The sequence below is a fragment of the Triticum urartu genome, chromosome 1, assembly GCF_003073215.2.
Source record: "Triticum urartu cultivar G1812 chromosome 1, Tu2.1, whole genome shotgun sequence".
In the NCBI taxonomy this organism is placed as follows: Eukaryota; Viridiplantae; Streptophyta; class Magnoliopsida; order Poales; family Poaceae; genus Triticum; species Triticum urartu.
The window spans coordinates 572,586,969-572,594,224 of NC_053022.1; the positions used below are offsets into that span (position 1 = coordinate 572,586,969).

Here is a 7,256-nt window from a genome sequence, read left to right on the forward strand (position 1 = left end):
GCATTTAAAGAGTATAATATACTATAATATACCACTTTTCTCTTGCAACGTCATGATCCTGATCTCTGCGTTCCGAAGCTTTCACATATACATATGTTTTACAAGTTCAGATCCTTGTTTTTTTGTTTCACAGTTGCTACACTACCTGTGTTCTGCTGGGCGCTTGATCTGATCATGTTGCCAAGTTCCTAAGGCGTAACTTTGCCCGCTCATCTTTCTACAGGTAGTTGTATTTGTCAAATTATCTCTGAATTTCATTTCTGTAGTTTGTTGCTTGTTAACAATCTTGCAGGTGGCGGCGCAACATCATTCCAATTTTGGAGCACTTGTTATGAATTTCTGTAGTTTCTACCTGGAATTTAAGTTATCTTCTGCACATCTGATCTTTATCTATGTTCTCACTGCTTCCATGCATCATTCACTACATAGCTGGGGAATAGCGTGAGGCACAATTTGATGTGTTTTGCGGCATGTTATCAAGCCATAGCTGAGTGTACACCTAGCAACCATCAGTCTTCAGCTAGCGGCACTTCCTTTAGCAGCTGCAACTTTGTTATGCTGATAGTTGCTTTTCCACTGCATCGGTCACTTACTGGTCGTTTTTCCTGGCTTGCTCGTCTGTTATTATTCAGGTGATGAAGATGATGTACCGTGCACCCGTGACATCCAGCTACCACCAGAGCGCGTGGGCCAAGATCGGGCGGACCGTCAACCCGTACATCGACCGCTACGCTCTGGTTCCTCTAGATACCCATCTCCATGGTCCAGCGGTGGTGGCTCAGGTAGCGAGACACGGAGGAATCTCGCGTGCGGAGGTCTATGGCGGAGAGGAGAAAAACATATATCTATTACTCCCTCCGTCCCACAATATAAGATCGTTTTTCAAGCTTCTCCAGTGATTTCAAACTATTATGCTCGAAAGTCAGAACTCAAAACACAAGATGTGGTTGTGCGCTTTATTTTCATGTTCGACTAGCTAGTAGGCTTGACCATGAGACGATTCGTCGACTTTGATTGATGGATGGATCATCTTAGTACATCTGCTGTGCCGAGCTTTTGGGGGTAGTACCTTTGACTTCGAGTGCCTTGAATGAATCACTGTCCATTCATGCTGAGGCCCCTGACTCGATTGATTTTGTGCTCAGTACTTCTGCTTTGTGACTTGTATTGTCTAATGTTGTGCTCAGACATTAGTTAGGATACCCACATTGGTAGAATTCTATGGCCAACCATCATTGGTAGAATTATACATCATTGGTAGGAACGGAAATGGAAGACCATCATCGGTAGAATTCTCCACAGTTTGTGCTTCTATGGCGAACCACTAAGTTGCAGTACATTAGGATACCCGAACCAAAATTTTGCACCTGCAGATTACTCGTCATTTTTCGCGAAAGGAACTAGCAGTTCAGCACTGCTAAAAAACTAAGGCCATCCATCCAAACAGATGTAGTATGTGAACTAACAAAGTTGTCGGCTGGGAAATGCATAAATCATGATTCAACGAACAAGCGATCGGCCAGCACAAACACTCAAAATTCCACATGGGAAAATGAGTTGATATTATCTACAAATTTCGCTCGAAATTTATCTATCTTGGGCCATCTCAATCGAATCCGTCCTGTCAAGTAATGTTCCCTGTACAGTCAATCACCCCGCCCTTAATTATTCAGGTCCCTGTCTGAATTAACAAAAATAACTGGCAGAAGAGGGTCTGAATTCAGCTCCCGTCTTCATTCCACGTCTTCCAGCCTCCGGCCGACCGCGTACCGGTCGTCCTTGATGGAATCATGGAGCACGGCACACAGCGCCTTGGTCAGCCAGCAGAGCATGCAGACACCAAGGCCGCCCGACCACGCAAAGCGGTAGGCCGTCGAGTTCATGTCGGCGGAGTAGCCCAGTCCAGGGAAGACGCCCCTGGCGAGAACGTAGGGGACACCCAGGGCGGCGAGCAGCCTCGCGACGACGGGCATGCATACCTCCTGAAAGAACCACCACATTGGCCTGAGCTCCGAGGAGAGATCTTCCTTCGCCCGGTCGATTTTTGCCTTCCACCTTTTGTCAACGAAGCACTTGATCCATAGTTGCTTAAAGATGCACCCCAGGAGCCAAGTGCGGAAAAAGCTCGTGGCTGGGAATTCATCGTCAGAACCGACGAAGAAGGGCGATATCAGCGATAGATCGACCAGCAAACCGGTCAGGAGTGGAATGACGACGCTCTGGCAGCATTAGACACAATCATGTTACTCAGCTGTAGCCTAAAACAGAAGAATATGTAAATGAGTAGCTTAAATTCCTCACCCATATGCAGACAAGCAGATGCCTCTGCAAAGCTAGAAGGCATGTTTTCCCCGAAATCACGTGGGTAGATAAATCTCTACAGGCGGCGGTGATGGTTGATATGATGCAGAGTCCAACAGTGATAGAAAACAGATCTACAAGAAAGAGAGTTGCACGAGTAAGCCCAGGCAAAACAAACGATTTTACTTCCATTGCAAAAAAGAAAGTCCAACGATCATCTCTGAACTGTTGCTTACCGTTGGACTTCAGTCCAACTGGTAGTTGAGGAATGGCAAACAGCAATGCCTGCCCAACTGAGACTGGAAGCAAAAGCACAGCAGAATTCAATATCACAGCAGTCAACCATGCTAGGACCGCTCGCGGCATTGTTAGAACAGCAGCAAGTCTCCTGGTGCAATGTGCAAGAAGGGTAAATATCTGCCAAAGTTTCACGACCAACAGCTCCAGAATTGGACAGAACTTCAATTGATCGATTGGTAAAACAATAATAGCAGACTAATGTATCAACTAAACATAGATTAGGCGAAAACTAAACATTGCTTTTTTTCAGTGTTCAGAATAAAACTGACAGGCCAATGATGCAACAAAGGTAAACATTATTTGCTTCTCGAAGAGCCCTTTTCACATGATCCATAGCGCCCATACAAAAGCCACGTCAGGCAGAAAAGTCTTATTTGGATCTCAGTGTCTCACTTGGTTCGCTTATACAAGTTTGAGGATCCAAATATGCAATCTTCTACTTCTGGAACCTACAACCTACTTGAACCACACTGCATGTGTTATAGCTATGGACTATATATGGTGCAGTTTTAATATATGGACTATCATAAGCACCAAATTGTCAGAATGCACAGAGACCCAAGTTGCAAGTTTTTCATATGCAAAATTTTACTAAAAATAAATAAAAAATGATGAACATGCCAAAACTACTGTCTATCCACCAGAACGGAAGCCCAAACAAACAGTGAACAGCAAAACAATATCAAAGCAAAAGATGGATCAAATTTTAAAGTGAATGCAGATTCAGTCAGGCTACAAAGGGTAAAATTAGTGCAGAGTCTGCAGTTCCTGAATGAATGGAAGTGTCAGGGTTTACCAATCATCCTTAGCATCATTGCTGCTACCATACTGGTCTTTTGCCGCAACATTTTTCCCAAGAGGCTGTCCAGTGGTAACAAACCAATAACCCATTACCCTCTCCACTAGAGGCTCAAGGTATACGACTATTTTGCCAATGAGATACCTCATATGAATAACACCAGAAAGTGACTCTGTAAAGTTTAGTGGCCCTTGCCAAACTGATGTGCCCCTAGCAGGATGATCGAAGTAGCTACGATTCACAAATAGTAAAATTAATATTTTGAGTGGCAAGCGGCAAATACATCAGATGGAGAACACAAATTGAATACTTACGGGATTTCTAGAGGGAACACCGTTGGTGCCAATAGATCAACAATATTGATAGGAACAGAAATGACGAGAACAATAAAGATATTTTCGAGAAAAAGACCAGCAAGCCTCTTGAGATAAAATGTGTAGAATGGTTGGGAAACAGTACCGCTGAGAAAGGGAGTGGCCACTCCTGGCCCCAATATCTACTCACAAGAAATACAACACGTGAACTCTATTCTGTGTCACTATTGACATGATGAGACCACATATACATATAATATAATAAATACCTTGTGAAGAAATCTTGATAATCTGAGGCGTAGATTCAAAAAGGAGATTCCGATAAGCCAATGAAGGGAAGCAGAAGCAAAAGATGAAGCAATCAGCAATTTGAACCTCTGAGACATTGTTACACCAAACAATTTCGTAGTGCAGATATCAAGCGACCAGCCGAAGAACAATGGGTCTATTATCCCATTTTTTAGCATATTAAGAGAATCATTGGCAAGAGTGGTTGAATTTGCGATCCCTCTGAAGAATATAGCATGCAGACTTCTACAGAAAATTGCAATCACAAGGCGCTTGCCTCTCAAGTAGAGATACAAAGTATGCGCCCCAGCAAAAGTTGCACCCACCTTTAACATAAGTCCATATCCACTTAGAAGGGTGGAAGCTGTTGAAGTGTAACAATTGGTTTCATCCACATTGGAAACATCAAGACACGATCTCGACCATAGGATTATCCTTCCCAGACAGAATGGGAGAAAACAAAGAATACAAGCAAGGGCCACGTCAACTATTACCACCTGATTAGACAAGTATACTGTTAGATCATTCTAGAAATAAGCTAGCAGAAAAAATTTGAGGCACTCATTCTCCAGAAAGACACAACAACTAAGCTACAAGTCTACAGCCTTGTAGATAAACAAGATTAAATTAAGAAGGTAACAAAAAGATACTAAATTAGCATAGCAACTAAAGCTCGAAAAGAACAAGCTTAGGCAGTTTCAGCGGTGCACCTGAAATAATAACCAGAAGAAATCAAACATCTATATTCGGGAGTAGTCCTCCCACCAGTGTATCAATCCTGACCAACGGACAGAAGCACAATTGCAGGGTAGGAAAAGAAGCAAAGAGTTGAACATTGTCATATTATTCTATAGAACAACCCATACTAATTTCTTCCAAGTAACCATCATTTAAGTCTTGCTACTATTCCTTGCAATATTCTGGACACATCCATGATGATAGACTTTTAACAAAGGCCATATTGCGCGATGACCAACTGTAAATACAAAATCAGGAAAAACCTTTGAAAGGTGCTTTACTACGATATGAGAAGCTAGAAAATCTTATCATTCACCGAATAACGGTAAGCATCAGAACAAATAAACAAATATAAGTAGTAGACATATGTAGGATATTGGTTGAGAAGCAGCAATCATACCACCAAGGAAACTTCGACAACAGACATCGCAAGGAATTGCAATCTCTCAAATAACCCAAGCTCCTGGGCCTGGCTTTGCATCTGAGCTAGCAGGCGTGCGACCCAGCGCGCAAATGGAGCTACAGCAAATGGCACAACCAAGCGTGCAAACTGCAAGCAGAATGCAGCTGAAGCAGGGATGCAGGTCCATGAGGCCATGGATAGGCGCAGGGAGAGCAGGTGGCGCGCTTGAGCAAAGTTGGTGGCGAGCGCGAGGCGCCACGTCCAGCGGGTGGTGAGCGGAACGACAAACTCCCGGACGATGCAGACGGCGAAGAAGAGGGGGAGCAGGAGCCCGATGAGCTTGCTGGGCAGACCCGCCATGAGCTCTGAAACGGGCAGCCTCTCGGGGGCCGGGCGTCCGCGGCGTAGAGAGGCCGGGTGGAGATGCGGCGTCTGCACACCTGCGATGATACAAAGAATGGTCGTGCGCGTCAGCGTCGGCATCACATCGAAATGGAGCTGGAACTGGAAAAAGAATTCAGCAGTACCACAACAGCAACAATATGACAGACAGGAACGTATTACATTGCAGAGAGGGATATTTTCATCGGGGAATCATGTAGATTGGCAATGCAGCATTACATACACATAGCATCTAGTAAATTTTGCTACTGAAATCTATGCTAATCAGGATGAATCTAGACGAGATTGAAAAAGAGAGAGAATGAATTAAGCGCGCGTATACCAGTACCACACCGACAATATGAAATGGAAACCCTACCTACCGGGAAGGGGGTGGGGAGGAGAGAGAGGATACCTCGCAGCGGGGGAGTTTGCGGCGGCGGGCGATCCATTGGAGCTGGCAGTCGTCGTGGACGAACCTCATGCTGCCGCGGCAGCCGCAGGGACGGCGCAGGGGGCGGTCCGCATCGGCGGGGAGGCGGCAGATGCGGCACTCGTCCTCGTCCTCCTTGTCGTCCGCCGCTGGGAGCGCCGTCTCCGGCGAAGGGGTGGCGGCCGCGGCCATTAGCCTTTCCTTCGGGAAGCTTCTGTGTAGGGCGGTGGGGGTGTGAGGGAGTGTGTAGGCCGGTGGAGGGCTTACGTGGCCGTTGGATGCAGATCCAACGGCTCATCAAGTTGATTGAAGTTCATTAGTTATGCAGTGGACATGTTCATCTAGCACGATTCATAGAAGGATAATCACCAAACTGCCAGATGATTTATAGACGGATAATAACCAAACTGTCCGTATGTTTGAAAATTGTCGCGTGGTAATTAAGTAATTGGTCTTTTTTTACAGCTAAGTAACATTTAACATTTTCATCTTTCTCGGGAGCAAATATCTTCGCACATCTTTTAACTAGCCATGCATAAGTTATGTCATTATATGAATCGAGGAGCCCTGACTTCTTCTAGTTTCTATCCTCATGAAGGAGGCATGGTAGCTTGGTTTTGACCCAAAATTTGGCGTCCCCGGTTTATTGGCAGGTCTAACATTTAGCAGAACTCAAAATCGCAAACATTCTAGCAAATTTGGATCTGTTTTTTGATGGAGTGTGGGCACTCTTGTAATCTTGTTCTATCTTTGATCTGCTTTGTAAGAGGTTTCCCTCATCAATTTGTATCGGTTTGGCTGTGTGCTTTATATATAAAGCGGGGCGAAAGACTTTTTCGGTAAGTCACCAAAACAATTGCTTTTGCTAACATTTGAGGGTGTTTTATATGTTGTAGCTTCCTCTGAAAGAAGCAATCACAAAATTCATGACAACCTCCAAAAAAATGTTTTCTTTTACAAATATAAAGTTGTACGCTTTTCTTTTGCGGGAAACTTAGGACTTTATTCAACCAATGTCAGCTCCAGCGTGATCAACCATAATGCCGGTCACGAGGAAACTAGGGGGAGTCCATCCAAGAATCAGACACCTCAAGTGTGCATGCATATTTTGCACACAAGTGCACCAAATTATTGGGATTTCTCGATACATGTTGAGTAACAAAAGAAAGAAACGATGAGGCTAGTCCTTCAATTTCTACAAGTAAAGGTGCTACAAGAGAGCGCGAGAAATGTCGCGAGTCCTAGAGATTTATCACCTCTAAGCAGTCAACTTCCATAACCACTCGCTAAAGACCATGG

General features: G+C 44.6%; 1 pseudogene; it reads right to left on the reverse strand.

The window, feature by feature from the left end:
* Window positions 1-1,658: 1,658 nt before the first annotated feature.
* LOC125533211 lies at window positions 1,659-6,149 on the reverse strand (annotated as a pseudogene).
* Between the last annotated feature and the right edge of the window lie 1,107 nt (window positions 6,150-7,256).